The sequence below is a fragment of the Barbus barbus genome (assembly GCF_936440315.1).
Source record: "Barbus barbus genome assembly, chromosome: 31".
NCBI classification, from domain to species: Eukaryota; Metazoa; Chordata; class Actinopteri; order Cypriniformes; family Cyprinidae; genus Barbus; species Barbus barbus.
The window spans coordinates 4,490,201-4,499,008 of record NC_136759.1 but is presented as its reverse complement, the minus strand read 5'-3'; positions in this window follow the sequence as shown (position 1 = coordinate 4,499,008).

Genomic DNA, 8,808 nt, shown 5'->3' with positions numbered 1-8,808 from the left:
AGTAGAACATGTTATTTGTGTTTGTCAAAAGTATAGGCTACTAATGAACGAGAAATAATGAAAAATTATTAAAAAATTAAAAAAAAAAAACTTAGAAAGATGGGAATGGATGAATTAAAGCTTAAAAATATAGTTACTTATGGATTAGAGAGTTTATTTCTTTATCTCAAAAGAACTGAGTTGATTAAGAGAATTTAGAGGTGTTTTTTTTTTTAATGGGTAAACTCTTATCAACACTTACAAAAGGTGGCGATAATGCACCTTAATGTTGGTGCTACCCGCCATAAAATCGAAAAAGAAGAAGCCAGCACATGGATTAATGTGCAACTGAGTTGTTTAGATCATTCAAAAAACCTTTCAAGGCTTAGTTCACCCAAAAATGAAAATTGTGTCATTAATTACTCACCTTCATGTCGTTCCAAACCCGTCAGACCTTCGTTCATCTTCGGAACACAAATTAAGATTTTTTGATGAAATCGGAGAGCTCTCTGACCTTCCCATAGACAGCAAGGATACTAACACGATCAAGGCACAGAAACAGAGCAAGGACCGAGGAACCGTCTTCTGCCATTTTGGAGAGTAGGCTACCCAATAATGTAATTAACGTTGTTTACGTTCAGTAGAAAGTGCATGCATGCTGAACATAAACAACGCTGATTACTTTGTCATTGATTAAGTTCTGGGGTATAGGCTACTCTCCAAAATGGTGGAAGACAGCTCCTTGGGGAGAGGAATTGCTGCATAAATTATTTTATTATTGTTTTCTTTGTGCACAAAAAATATTCTTGCTTCTTTGTAAAATTACGGTTGAACCCCTGATATCACATGGACTATTTTACCGATCTCCATGCTACATTTCTGTGCCTTGATTGTGGTAGTGCTGTCTGTGGTCAGAGAGCTCTCAGATCCCATCAAACATATCTAAATTTGTGTTCTGAAGATGAACAAATGTCTTACAGTTTTGGAACGACATGAGGGTGAGTAATTAATGACAGAATTTAAATTTTAGGGTGAACTATCCCTTTAATAAAGCAAATTAAGGTCAAACGCATAAGTTACTGGGGTAAGACAGACTACCACACACATACATATATATATATACATACACATTTATAAATTCAAATTTACACGTCATGAATATGAAGGAAGTTTTATGCATGGATGACATTATTTGACCCCTGCCTTTACCCCTAACCCTAGACCATAACAAAGACATCTCATCATCTTTGCATTAAACATGACATAACTGAGCGAATGACACTTAATGACAGTTGCCATAAACATGCATAAAAAACCTTCATATTCATGACATGTGTCATGTTATGATTATGAAGGTGTCATGTCAGTCTTATGCACACCCCTTCAAGTAAAGTGTAACCAATAGTGGCCTAATGGTTAGAGAGTTGGACTCGTAATCCAAAGGTTGCGGGTTCGAGTCTCGGGCCGGCAGGGATTGTAGGTGGGGGGAGTGAATGTCCAGCGCTCTCTCCACCCTCAATACCACGACTGAGGTGCCCTTGAGCAAGGCACCGAACCCCAACTGCTCCCCGGGCGCCGCAGCATAAATGGCTGCCCACTGCTCCGGGTGTGTGTTCACGGTGTGTGTGTGTTCACTGCTGTGTGTGTGTGCACGTTGGATGGGTTAAATGCAGAGCACGAATCCCGAGTATGGGTCACCATACTTGGCAGTATGTCACTTCACTTAAACAAATATTTTACAGGCATAAATTTACAGTGAAATAATTTGCATAATCTTTGTCTCCATCTGCTGGTAGAGCCATTTACAACATCTATATCAGCTTTTATAAGGATCTCGATTTTCTCACAGTTTTTTTTACGATGCATGTACATAACTACTCTTGTTGGCTAGTACATGGATTGATGAGCAAATAAATCGTTTTATATCGTCCAAAAAACACCATTAGTTCGCAAATCGGAAATGGCACTTAGGTCTCGATTTCATTACTTTAAAATAACGAGGCACAGCAAGCTTTTCCCCCTGAAATGTAGTAATGTTAAAGTTGCCAGGCTGTAGTTTACGAAAAAAGGCCACCAGGTGGAGCCAAAATCTAACTTTTCAAGATCCATCACAGCGTAAAAATGTTTGAACTCTTTTCTTTTTTTTTTCTTTCTTTTTTTGCTGGTTAAGTTCAAATATTTTTTATATTTAGAGAATAAGTGTTTTGTAAAACTGATGGATGGATTGTTAACTAGTAGTCTTTGGTGGTCTAGTAGTCTCTCTCTCTCTCTCTCTCTCTCTGTCTTTCTCTCTCTCTCTCTCTCTCTCTCTCTCTCTCTGAGTATCAAGCTCTTTCACGCAACTGAGCATCGTTCCTTACCTGAAATCTTTCAGCGACTCTTATTGGTTCTGCTGTTTAATTTAGATGTATTTTTAAACATCCCAGTGAATGTTCTCATTGTGTTAGTGTGAGAGAGATCAGGAAGAACAGAAAGACCGGAGGAGTTTTACTACAATGAACCGAATACTGGTCCTGATGCTGCTCGCGCTCGGGCTCGGGCTGTCCTGCGTGCGCGCGCACAGAGGTAAGCCAACATCCTACATCAACATATGTACAAATTAACACAATATATGATGCAGTTCTGAGACACTTTAACGTTTTAAACATAAAGCAGTGGCTAGAAATGAATTTGTAGTCCCAGAGAACATTCAGCCTGTTCCACATGCGCTTCTTCTGAATTACATCCTTTGAGTTTTGAAAAGTCGCAGATAGGCTATATATATATATATATATATATATATATATATATATATATATAAAATCCTCATTGAGTTTAAATGAGGAGTTTTGATTGTTGTCTTTAGATTGAAGGCTGCATATCAAATTTGTAGATGGTCTTTGTTATGAAACACTACCTTACTGATAATGAAACATAATTATGATGATGTGTGTTTATGGTACAATATTTATTTATTTTTTATATGATGCCATTATCAAAGTTTGAGAGTTTTCATTTGAGAGTAGTGGTTTGTTTTGTCGGCTATCTGTCTTATGGGTGTAAAAATGTCTATAAAAACATGTTTTCATTATGCAGAATAATGATAAAGATTTGTTTGGTAGCGAGTTAGATTAGTTTTAGTGAATTCAATACTCTGCAGCTGCAATCCTGCTGTATTTATTACAACAATACGGCAAATTAGGCTTTAAAAGGGTTTAATTTGAGACATCATGATTGCCTTTGTTTCATGCAAAGCCTTCTCTTGGAATATATTAGTTTGGTAGTGTGTCGGCTCACGAAACTGACTGAAGATATTGAGCTTGCAATAATTTATCAGTGCTCAGCTTTTCGCTCTCCTGTTTTCATCCTTTTCTTGTCTCGTATTGTTGTCCTGCCCTATCCGGTGATGCATGTTCTTGTCTTTCTCTTTCCATTTTCAGTGTTTATCCATCCTGTGTTTCAACTTTGCTTGTTTGTGTATTTCATGATTCACTTCACTAGCTGCAGACTCCTCGGGCTGTTTGTCCCTGTCACAGGAATAAACAAATCTCCCTCCTTCTCCTCTTCAGACACATAAGATAGTAGGTTATGTCCAAATATATTTTGCACAAAGTGGTTATTTCAGCCTGGAATGATATTAAACATCTGGAAATCACAAAATAAACCACAACTAAATGTGTCCTGCTGTTATGAGTGTATCGAATCAGTGTCAGCAGATGCTGGATAGATTGGTATTAGTAGTTAGACACCTTTGCCTTGGGTTTGCAGTTACTGTGACACACTCAGGCACACATCACAATGAGCAGCTGCTGAATTCTCAGGCAGTCTATTGCATTATGTTTCCAAGCAACAAAGGGCAATGCATTATTAAGAAGAGAAAGGAACCTATGCAGACCTTGGGTTTGCAAATCAATGATATTACGGACTTCTTTCACTTCATTGTTTATATAGCAAATAAAATATATTTCTCATAAACTCAAGGGTTCAGGTCTGATGCAATACAAATACAGTATATTCTACAAATATCTCTCTTTTGCACAGTGTTTTTATATGTTTTTACTGGCATAAACTATAGATTTAAATATGAATTCAGCATCATGTAGGCTGATGTTCGGGATGTTTGTTAATGGCACAATTTTTACATTTAAATTAAACAAGCTTCATCTAGTGCTCACTAAAATTTAATCTTTATTAAAAATACTAACTTGGCACACTGTTAAAATAATATTTAGCAACATGAGTATCCATCTTTACTGTGATGTCTGAATTCTATTTAAAACTATCAGTGAAACTAATTTTAAACAAAGGTAATGTTAGGTATTGTTTATAATCAATTTTGCTACTATCCTTTTTATTATTAGTCGCATTATTCTACTATTTGTGACCCTGGAGCACAAAACCAGTCTTAAGTAGCACAGGTATATTTGTAGCAATAGCCAAAAATACATTGAATGGGTCAAAATTATCGATTTTATGCCAAAAATCATTAGGATATTAAGTAAAGATGATGTTCCATGAAGATATTTTGTAAATTTCCTACCGTAAGTATAGGCCTATTAAAACTTATTTTTTGTTCAGTAATATGCATAGCTAAGAACTTCATTTGAACAACTTTAAAGGAGATTTTCTCAATATTTAGATCTTTTTGCACCCTCAGATTCCAGATTTTCAAATAGTTGCATCCCAGCCAAATATTGTCCGATCATAACAAACCATACATCAATGGAAAACTTATTTATTCAGTTCTCAAAACAAATATTGACATTTATGTCTGGGTTTGTGGTCCAGGGTCACATTTGTTATTGTAATATTTTCAAATAATGATCAGTTTTGACAGGTAACCTTGACTTTAATTGCAAAGAGCAATTATCAGGGTTTAGATGCTGTAAGATAATTAATTGTGTGCAAAAAGATACATTATGAATGATTTACAAAGCCACTTAAATCAAAGAGGCAAATAACTATTTTCAGATTTTTTTTTACAGCAGTTCTCAAATTGAGCCCATACATAAAGGTGCCTAGTTTGATCAAAATATCTCATTCCTTATAACCATAAAAGTGACCCATGCTTGAATGTTTTAATGTGCTGCTGCGAGGATAAATCAACAGTTTAACTTATTATTTTTTTAAGTCTACAACAAATAGTTCAGGACTTAGTCAAAAATGTCAACATTTCTAGTTTTTACACTGGAGTGCTCCTCTTGGGCCGATCGGAACGAGTCAGTGCCATTGTGTACCCAAATTGAGCACTACGATTTCACCAAGTTTCAAGTCTCTAGGCCGTATGGTTTGGTCTAAATGGTAGAAATATAATAATGCTAAAAATCCATTTGCAATAGGGTTTCAGAGTTTCACGCCTGAACCCTTATATTTTAGAAAGCATTTCTTACAGAAAACATGCCTCACATCACCATTACACTACAGGTTCATTGGGCAACAGCAGTGCTTGAACTAGAATCAGGATGGTTGAACAGACCTCGTTAGGCTCTTGGGCTGTCGACTCTTGGGTTTGGTTTCGCTGAGGCAGCGTTCTACATACATTTGATTAATGTGCCGAGCATCTGAACCTGTGTGAGTTCTGACAGCCCTCTGATTGATTGTTAACAGTGTATCATATATATTCATTAGTGGAGTGAGTGTGCCATTATTATCATCATCATCACCACACAAAAGAAGCTACACGTTCCTCCTCTCTCAAATGTGTGTGTGTGTGTTTGGCTACTCAAGGGAGGCTCGCACCAAATGTTCATCACTCATTTCTCCTTTAACTCTGTGTTCATGCATGCACACCTCTCCACACACCCCTCATATAGGAGGTGCAGTGTGTGTTTTAGAGTTTAGGAGCTCTTACATCAGGACGATGTAAGTATTACAGCAATATTGCAGAGCGATCATCATGTTCCTCTGTCCATGGGCTGCTGGGATTCTAAGACTGGACAAGATAGAGGAAAAGAAGAGAGAAAGAAATATAAAATAAAATATTATTTCTTTCAAATAATATTATGCCAACAGTAAATTATATTATCCACCCATTCATTCCCCAAACTTCTTATCCTCTATAGGGTCTTGGGGTATAGTATATTAGATTAGATTAGATTGAACCCCCAAAATAAAATCAAAACAAAAGGTTGAAAGTCTTAAAATTACATATGTCTAAATATGTTTCAGTCAGTGTTATTTTACAGTGTTATCTTAGTATCATTTTTATTAATATAAAAATAAAATGGTTAAATAGTTTTTAATAATTTTGATTTCAGTTCCATGTTAAACTACATAAAAATGAAAATGAGAAAAGTTACCTTTGCAAATAATACAATTTTATTTTAAGTTTGAAAATATTTTTAATGGCTTTAATTTGAGTTTTATTTCTAGTTAACATTAATAACAATAAAAATAAATAAATAATAACATTATCAATACATCAAAAGTGATTACATATTGGGAATAAATTGTGTGATTTAAGGTGAATAACCTAATTTAGTTATGTTTCTTGTCTCATCATATTAGGTTGTGATTTACACGAATCACATGCTTTCAAATCAAAAGAGCAAAATTTGACAAAAAAAAGAGAGTAGTTTTACTTGGGCCATTTCAAATATTGTAAAACAGTTGTCAATTATGAAATGTTTGGCTTCTTACATCACACTGAATTTCAGAATTGGTTGAACAATAAACCCTGTTGTCTCTGATGTGATGCATCTCAAACATTTTGACAATGACGAGAGCTGTTCAACATTAAAAACTGTTATTTCCTATCAATATAATGGTGCGTAATGAAGTGGGACGTGCCCCCTTACTTTATGGTGGTTACAGGAAACAGCATATAGTCATTATTGTAAATTCTCCATTAAATTAACAAAGTCAATCAATCCCATAGTTGCCTGAGCCATGGGCAGCATGGCATGTGTGTGTGTGTGTGTGTGTGTGTGAGAGAGTGTGTGTCCGGAGAGTCTGCTGAACTCTGTCGTGTCTCATCTCCAGTAATCTTTGCAGAATTAAGTTCAGCTCAGTCCATTAGTGCAGCCTGATGGAAGCATCTGAGAGTTTAGAGTCACTTAATCAGGCATCTTCACATTATGTGATAAGAGAGAAGTGATTTGGGGCATTACTGACCCTACAGTCTTAAAGAAGCGAGTATGATCCTGGAAAAACAAGATAAATGAGGGGGAAATGGTTTTAGAGTGGATCTGGAAAGTTAGAAAAAGGGTTTCTGTGTGTCATGGCATTGAATGTTTCTTGCGCTGACAAATTCTTCCTCAGTGTCTTTGTATTGTTTTTGTATTGTTTTCCAATACAAATATATACTAAACATCCCTACAATAAGATTAATTTACGTGAGATGCAAAATGAAGATATAAAGGCAAAACTGAACACAATTAAGTGAGTTTATGCTTAAAGCATGCACAAATATCTGCCAGTGGGGTATGAAAAAACTATCCCGTCAAACTAAGTAGATTTTTCTGAGTCTTTTTTTATTTGATTAGGCTGATGTGTTCTTGCTTTAATCACATATTCACTTCATTTTCTTTTCTGATCAGCTTCTATACTTCTTTTGCAAGTAAATGTATCTTGATTTCAGAATCTTTAGACTTTAGAAAACAACTTATTATATTTCCATAGTTTAGTGGTTATGAATAAGTATTCAAGGCTTAAGCTATTATTTTGTGAAATGAATGAAAATGAATGGAAATTATATTTTTGTATTTAAACTTTGAAGTATTGCTAATACAACTTTTGTGTGCTTCCTATACTTTTACATTTTTTGAACATGAACGAATTTAGTTCCCTTCATTTTTTCATTTAATTAGTCTTCAAAAGTTCTTTAAGAAATCTTAAATTTACCTGGAGAAACCCTGTTATAGCTGACAGCATCTAGCAAAGTACATACTACCTACATCCTTATTTCTTCCCTTACATATAACACAAAAACTATTTATATGCTGAATGAAACTGTCACACAAACTCAATCATATCTGCATAGATGAAAACAACAATCATTTTCATACCTCACTAAAAATTATTATATTTGATTAATTTCGTGTAACCTAGTTCTGTCATTCTCTCTGAGCTCTGGGCTCATTTCCCTCCATAAGCGATGAGATGAAAGGAACCATTTTGGCTCTAAATGCACAATCCTGTAAAGGAGCCATTCTGGCTCTGCGCTCCCACAGCGCCTCTGTATCACAGACACAATGAAGCTGCAGGGGCACAGTTGCACTCCTTCAATGCCCACTGCCCTGCTGCTGTGGTAAATGCTGATCATCATGAGCGCTGTGGTTGGGAGTGAAGTCACGAGCCTCGTTTACTAGTACTAACACTAACTGGATTCATGCCGAGGAAACCCTTCAGCCAGAAATATGCTGTTAATGCCATATCTCATAAAGCAGACCATTATGTTGTAGAAATAAAAGACTCTGAAGCAGATGTTCAACTTTCTATCAGAAAATCACTTTTAGGTCACTGACCACAGTGAGCAACCGCCTATAACATATATCTCAGGGTCTACCAATATAGCGTTTTCCCGGGTGTTTTTCATTTCATTTGATCCCAATTCTGATTTGAGCAAAATTTTAATATTTTAAAATGTAGTAATGTTTAGTATTTCCCTTGCATTTAAATTCTTTCTCACAGAAAATGCTAACTTGGCTAACTTGGTTAAAATAATACTTATAATAATAAAAAATACATTTAATTTCATCAAATAAAGATATTAATTTTGAAAGTTAACAACAAGGCCCAGAATATGCAGTTCAAATACTAACTATATAACAGATATCAACACGATACCAGGTGAACCAACTGAAGTAAACTTATTTTATAAAACTTTGATACTTCACAACTATATATTAA